Below are 6,843 nucleotides of genomic sequence, written 5' to 3'. Positions count from 1 at the left end.
AGAGTAGATGCGGACAGAATGGACTTCAAAAGAGGGGAGGATAAGGGAGGGAAAAGGTGGGATTAGGTTAAAGGTGCAGTTTGAAGAAAGGAGAAGACCCACTCCTCCACCATGTTTGTTGCCGGGTCGAGGGATGTGGGTGAAGTGGAGGCCTCCGTAACACAGCGCAGCAGGGGAGGCGGTGTCAGAGGGTGTTAGCCATGTTTCTGTGAGGCCAAGGAAGGCAAGATTGCGGGAGAGAAAAAGGTCGTGAATCAAGTTTCAGGTTCCCAGTTTGTTTCTAGGTTTTGGCGGGCCTTTTGTGCTAGGCTGGGCATTGATTTGTCTTTTTCTTCTGCATTTCATCCTCAGACAAATGGCCAGACCGAGCGAACTAATCAGACTTTGGAGACTTATTTGAGATGCTTTGTGTCTGCTGATCAGGATGATTGGGTGGCCTTCTTGCCATTGGCCGAGTTTGCCCTTAGTAATCGGGCTAGTTCGGCTACTTTGGTTTCGCCTTTCTTTTGTAATTTTGGTTTTCATCCTCGTTTTTCTTCTGGGCAGGTTGAGCCTTCTGACTGTCCTGGTGTGGATTCTGTGGTTGACAGGTTGCAGCAGATTTGGGCTCATGTGGTGGACAATTTGGTGTTGTCTCAGGAGGAGGCTCAACGTTTTGCTAACCGTCGTCGGTGTGTTGGTTCCCTGTTGTGAATTCTGTGGTCGAGCTCCCTCCTGTGGTCATGAGTGGTACTTCGGCTGGTTCTGTCTATGAGCTTCCTCTGGTGGATGTGAGTGGGGCTGCGGCTTCTGAGTTTCCTTCCTCAGGTGATGAGGTTAAGTCGTTAGGTGCTGCTCTATTTAACTCCACCTAGTTCTTTGTTCCTTGCCTCCAGTCAATGCTCCAGTATTGGTCTTGCTCTCTCCTGGATCGTCTTGTGACCTGTCTGCCCTGCATAAGCTAAGTTTTGCTTGTGTTACTTTTGTTTGCTATTTTTTCTGTCCAGCTTGCTATATTGGTTTTTCTTGCTTGCTGGAAGCTCTGGGACGCAGAGGGAGCACCTCCGTGCCGTTAGTCGGTACGGAGGGTCTTTTTGCTCCCTCTGCGTGGTTGTTTGTAGGTTTTTGTGCTGACCGCAAAGCTATCTTTACTATCCTCGGTCTATTCAGTAAGTCGGGCCTCACTTTGCTAAAACCTATTTCATCTCTGTGTTTGTATTTTCATCTTTACTCACAGTCATTATATGTGGGGGGCTACCTTTTCCTTTGGGGAATTTCTCTGAGGCAAGGTAGGCTTATTTTTCTATCTTCAGGGCTAGCTAGTTTCTCAGGCTGTGCCCGAGGCGCCTAGGTCTGGTCAGGAGCGCTCCACGGCTACCTCTAGTGTGGTGTGATAGGATTAGGGATTGCGGTCAGCAGAGTTCCCACGTCTCAGAGCTCGTCCTATGTTATTAGTAACTATCAGGTCACTTGTGTGCTCTTAACCACCAGGTCCATTGTGTTTCTGAATCACCAGTTCATAACAGCAGTGGAGGCCCAAACTACTAATGCTTCTCAATAGAGGGAAAAGAGAAGTTCTGAGACCATTTTTTTTTCTCTGCACTGTGTTTTGTCTTCCTTTTCCCCTAGACATTTGGGTGGTTCAGGACACAGGTGTAGTGATGGACATTAAAGGTCTGTTTTCTTGTGTGGATCATCTCACTGCAAGAGTACAAAATATTCAAGACATTGTGGTTCAGAAATCTATGTTAGAACCTAGAATTCCTATTCCTGACTTATTTTCTGGAGATAGAGCTAAGTTTCTGAATTTCAAAAATAATTGTAAACTGTTTCTGGCTTTGAAACCCCGCTCCTCTGGTGACCCAGTTCAACAAGTTAAGATCATTATTTCTTTATTACGTGGCGACCCTCAAGACTGGGCATTTTCCCTTGCGCCAGGAGATCCTGCATTATGCGATATTGATGCGTTTTTTCTGGCGCTCGGATTGCTGTATGATGAACCTAATTCAGTGGATCAGGCAGAGAAAAATTTGCTGGCTCTATGTCAGGGTCAGGATGAGGTAGAGTTATATTGTCAGAAGTTTAGGAAGTGGTCTGTGCTAACTCAATGGAATGAATGTGCGCTGGCAGCAATTTTCAGAAAGGGTCTCTCTGAAGCCCTTAAGGATGTCATGGTGGGATTTCCAATGCCGGCTGGTCTGAATGAGTCTATGTCTTTGGCCATTCAGATCGATCGACGCTTACGTGAGCGTAAAAATGTGCACCATTTGGCGGTATTATCTGAGCATAAACCTGAGCCTATGCAATGTGATAGGACTTTGACCAGAGCTGAACGGCAAGAACACAGACGTTGGAATGGGCTGTGTTGTGAATTCTGTGGCAGAGCTCCCTCCTGTGGTCACAAGTGGTACTTCGGCTGATTCTCTCTGGGAGCTTCCGTTTGTGGAGGAAACTGGTACTGCTGCTTCTGAGTTTCCTCCCTCAGGTGATCTGGTGAGGTCGTTAGGTGCTTCTCTACTTAACCCCACCTAATGCTTTGATTCATGCTTCCTGTCAATGTTCCAGTGTTGGACTTGTGTTTCTCTGGATCTTTCCTGTGGCCTGCTGCTCTGCATAGCTAAGTGCTTCTTTGCTATTTGTTGCTATTTTTTCTGTCCAGCTTGTCTATTTGTTTTGCTGGAAGCTCTGGGACGCAAAGGGTGTACCTCCGTGCCGTTAGTTCGGTACGGAGGGTCTTTTTGCCCCTTTGCGTGGTTTTCTTTAGGGTTTTGTGTAGACCGCAAAGTTATCTTTCCTATCCTCGTTCTGTCTAGAATATCGGGCCTCACTTTGCTGAATCTATTTCATCCCTACGTTTGTCTTTTCATCTTACTCACAGTCATTATATGTGGGGGGCTGCCTTTTCCTTTGGGGTATTTCTCTGAGGCAAGGTAGGCTTATTTTTTCTATCTTCAGGCTAGTTAGTTTCTCAGGCTGTGCCGAGTTGCATAGGTAGCGTTAGGCGCAATCCACGGCTGCCTCTAGTTGTGTTTGGAGAGGATCAGGGATTGCGGTCTGCAGAGTTCCCACGTCTCAGAGCTCGTTCTATTATTTTGGGTTATTGTCAGATCACTGTATGTGCTCTGACCTCCATGTCCATTGTGATACTGAATTGCCTTTCATAACAGTACAGGAAGCCAAAAGTACTAATGATTCTCAATAGAGGGAAAAAAAGAAGTTCTGAGACCATTTTTTTTTCTTGGCTTTGTGTTTTGTCTTTTTTTTCCCCTAGACATTTGGGTGGTTCAGTGTTATGTTTGCTAATGACAGGTGTTATGAAGGCAATCCAGAAACACAGTGTGCTTAGCGATCAGAGCGCACACAGTGATCTGACAAATACCCAAAAATACAAGAACGAGCTCTGAGACCTGGAAACTCTGTAGACTGCACACCTGATCCTATCCTAAACACAACTAAAAGCGGCTGTGGATTGCGCCTAACAACTACCTAGGCAACTCGGCACAGCCTAAGAAACTAGCTAGCCTGAAGATAGAAAAATAGGCCTGACTTGCCCCAGAGAAATTCCCCAAAGGAAAAGGCAGCCCCCCACATATAATGACTGTGAGTAAGATGAAAAGACAAAACGTAGGGATGAAATAGATTCAGCAAAGTGGGGCCCGATATTCTAGGACAGAGCGAGGACAGTAAAGCGAACTTTGCAGTCTACAAAAAACCCTAAAGCAAACCACGCAAAGGGGGCAAAAAAACCCCACCGTGCCGAACTAACGGCACGGCGGTACACCCTTTGCGTCTCAGAGCTTCCAGCAAAACAAAAGACAAGCTGGACAGAAAAAAAGCAACAAAAAAGCAAAAAGCACTTAGCTATACAGAGCAGCAGGTCACAGGAACAATCAGGAGAAGCTCAGATCCAACACTGAAACATTGACAAGGAGCAAGGATAGCAGCATCAGGCGGAGTTAAGTAATGAAGCAGTTAACGAGCTCACCAGAACACCTGAGGGAGGAAGCTCAGAAGCTGCAGTACCACTTGTGACCACAGGAGTGAATTCAGCCACAGAATTCACAACAGTACCCCCCCCTTGAGGAGGGGTCACCGAACCCTCACCAGAGCCCCCAGGCCGACCAGGATGAGCCGCATGAAAGGCACGAACAAGATCGGAAGCATGAACATCAGAGGCAAAAACCCAGGAATTATCTTCCTGAGCATAACCCTTCCATTTAACCAGATACTGGAGTTTCCGTCTAGAAACACGAGAATCCAAAATCTTCTCCACAATATACTCCAATTCCCCCTCCACCAAAACCGGGGCAGGAGGCTCAACAGATGGAACCATAGGTGCCACGTATCTCCGCAACAACGACCTATGGAATACATTATGTATGGAAAAGGAGTCTGGGAGGGTCAAACGAAAAGACACAGGATTGAGAACCTCAGAAATCCTATACGGACCAATAAAACGAGGTTTAAATTTAGGAGAGGAAACCTTCATAGGAATATGACGAGAAGATAACCAAACCAGATCCCCAACACGAAGTCGGGAACCCACACGGCGTCTGCGATTAGCGAAAAGTTGAGCTTTCTCCTGGGACAAGATCAAATTGTCCACTACCTGAGTCCAGATCTGCTGCAACCTATCCACCACAGAATCCACACCAGGACAGTCCGAAGACTCAACCTGTCCTGAAGAGAAACGAGGATGGAACCCAGAATTGCAAAAAAATGGAGAAACCAAGGTAGCCGAGCTGGCCCGATTATTAAGGGCGAACTCAGCCAACGGCAAAAAGGACACCCAATCATCCTGGTCTGCAGAAACAAAACATCTCAGATATGTTTCCAAGGTCTGATTGGTTCGTTCGGTCTGGCCATTAGTCTGAGGATGGAAAGCCGAGGAAAAGGATAGGTCAATGCCCATCCTACCACAAAAGGCTCGCCAAAACCTTGAAACAAACTGGGAACCTCTGTCAGAAACAATATTCTCAGGAATGCCATGCAACCGAACCACATGCTGAAAGAACAAAGGTACCAAATCAGAGGAGGAAGGCAATTTAGCCAAGGGCACCAGATGGACCATTTTAGAAAAGCGATCACAGACCACCCAAATGACTGACATCTTTTGAGAAACGGGAAGGTCAGAAATGAAATCCATCGAAATATGTGTCCAAGGCCTCTTTGGGACCGGCAAGGGCAAAAGCAACCCACTGGCACGAGAACAGCAGGGCTTAGCCCTAGCACAAATCCCACAGGACTGCACAAAAGTACGTACATCCCGTGACAGAGATGGCCACCAGAAGGATCTAGCCACTAACTCTCTGGTACCAAAGATTCCAGGATGACCAGCCAACACCGAACAATGAAGTTCAGAGATAAGTTTATTAGTCCACCTATCAGGGACGAACAGTTTCTCTGCTGGACAACGATCAGGTTTATTCGCCTGAAATTTTTGCAGCACCCGCCGCAAATCAGGGGAGATGGCAGACACAATGACTCCTTCCTTGAGGATACCCGCTGGCTCAGATAAACCCGGAGAGTCGGGCACAAAACTCCTAGACAGACCATCCGCCTTCACATTTTTAGAGCCCGGAAGGTACGAAATCACAAAGTCGAAGCGGGCAAAAAATAACGACCAACGGGCCTGTCTAGGATTCAAGCGCTTGGCAGACTCGAGATAAGTCAAGTTCTTATGATCAGTCAATACCACCACGCGATGCTTAGCTCCTTCAAGCCAATGACGCCACTCCTCGAATGCCCACTTCATGGCCAGCAACTCTCGATTGCCCACATCATAATTACGCTCAGCGGGCGAAAACTTCCTGGAAAAGAAAGCACATGGTTTCATCACTGAGCAATCAGAACCTCTCTGTGACAAAACCGCCCCTGCTCCAATCTCAGAAGCATCAACCTCGACCTGGAACGGAAGAGAAACATCTGGCTGACACAACACAGGGGCAGAACAAAAACGACGCTTCAACTCCTGAAAAGCTTCCACAGCAGCAGAAGACCAATTAACCAAATCAGCACCCTTCTTGGTCAAATCGGTCAATGGTTTGGCAATGCTAGAAAAATTACAGATGAAGCGACGATAAAAATTAGCAAAGCCCAGGAACTTTTGCAGACTTTTCAGAGATGTCGGCTGAATCCAATCCTGGATGGCTTGGACCTTAACTGGATCCATCTCGATAGTAGAAGGGGTAAAGATGAACCCCAAAAATGAAACTTTCTGCACACCGAAGAGACACTTTGATCCCTTCACAAACAAAGAGTTAGCACGCAGGACCTGAAAAACCATTCTGACCTGCTTCACATGAGACTCCCAATCATCTGAGAAGATCAAAATGTCATCCAAGTAAACAATCAGGAATTTATCCAGATACTCACGGAAGATGTCATGCATAAAAGACTGAAACACAGATGGAGCATTGGCAAGTCCGAACGGCATCACTAGATACTCAAAATGACCCTCGGGCGTATTGAATGCAGTTTTCCATTCATCTCCTTGCCTGATTCTCACCAGATTATACGCACCACGAAGATCTATCTTAGTGAACCAACTAGCCCCCTTAATCCAAGCAAACAAGTCAGATAACAATGGCAAGGGATACTGAAATTTAACAGTGATCTTATTAAGAAGGCGGTAATCAATACACGGTCTCAGCGAACCATCCTTCTTGGCTACAAAGAAGAACCCTGCTCCCAGTGGTGATGACGATGGGCGAATATGTCCCTTCTCCAGGGATTCCTTCACATAACTGCGCATAGCGGCGTGTTCGGGCACGGATAAATTAAATAATCGACCTTTAGGGAATTTACTACCAGGAATCAAATTGATAGCACAATCACAATCCCTATGCGGAGGTAGAGCATCGG

The sequence above is a fragment of the Ranitomeya imitator genome, chromosome 2 (assembly GCF_032444005.1).
Source record: "Ranitomeya imitator isolate aRanImi1 chromosome 2, aRanImi1.pri, whole genome shotgun sequence".
Lineage (NCBI taxonomy): Eukaryota > Metazoa > Chordata > Amphibia > Anura > Dendrobatidae > Ranitomeya > Ranitomeya imitator.
The sequence above is the reverse complement of the archived record's forward strand: the minus strand, read 5'-3'. Positions refer to the sequence as shown.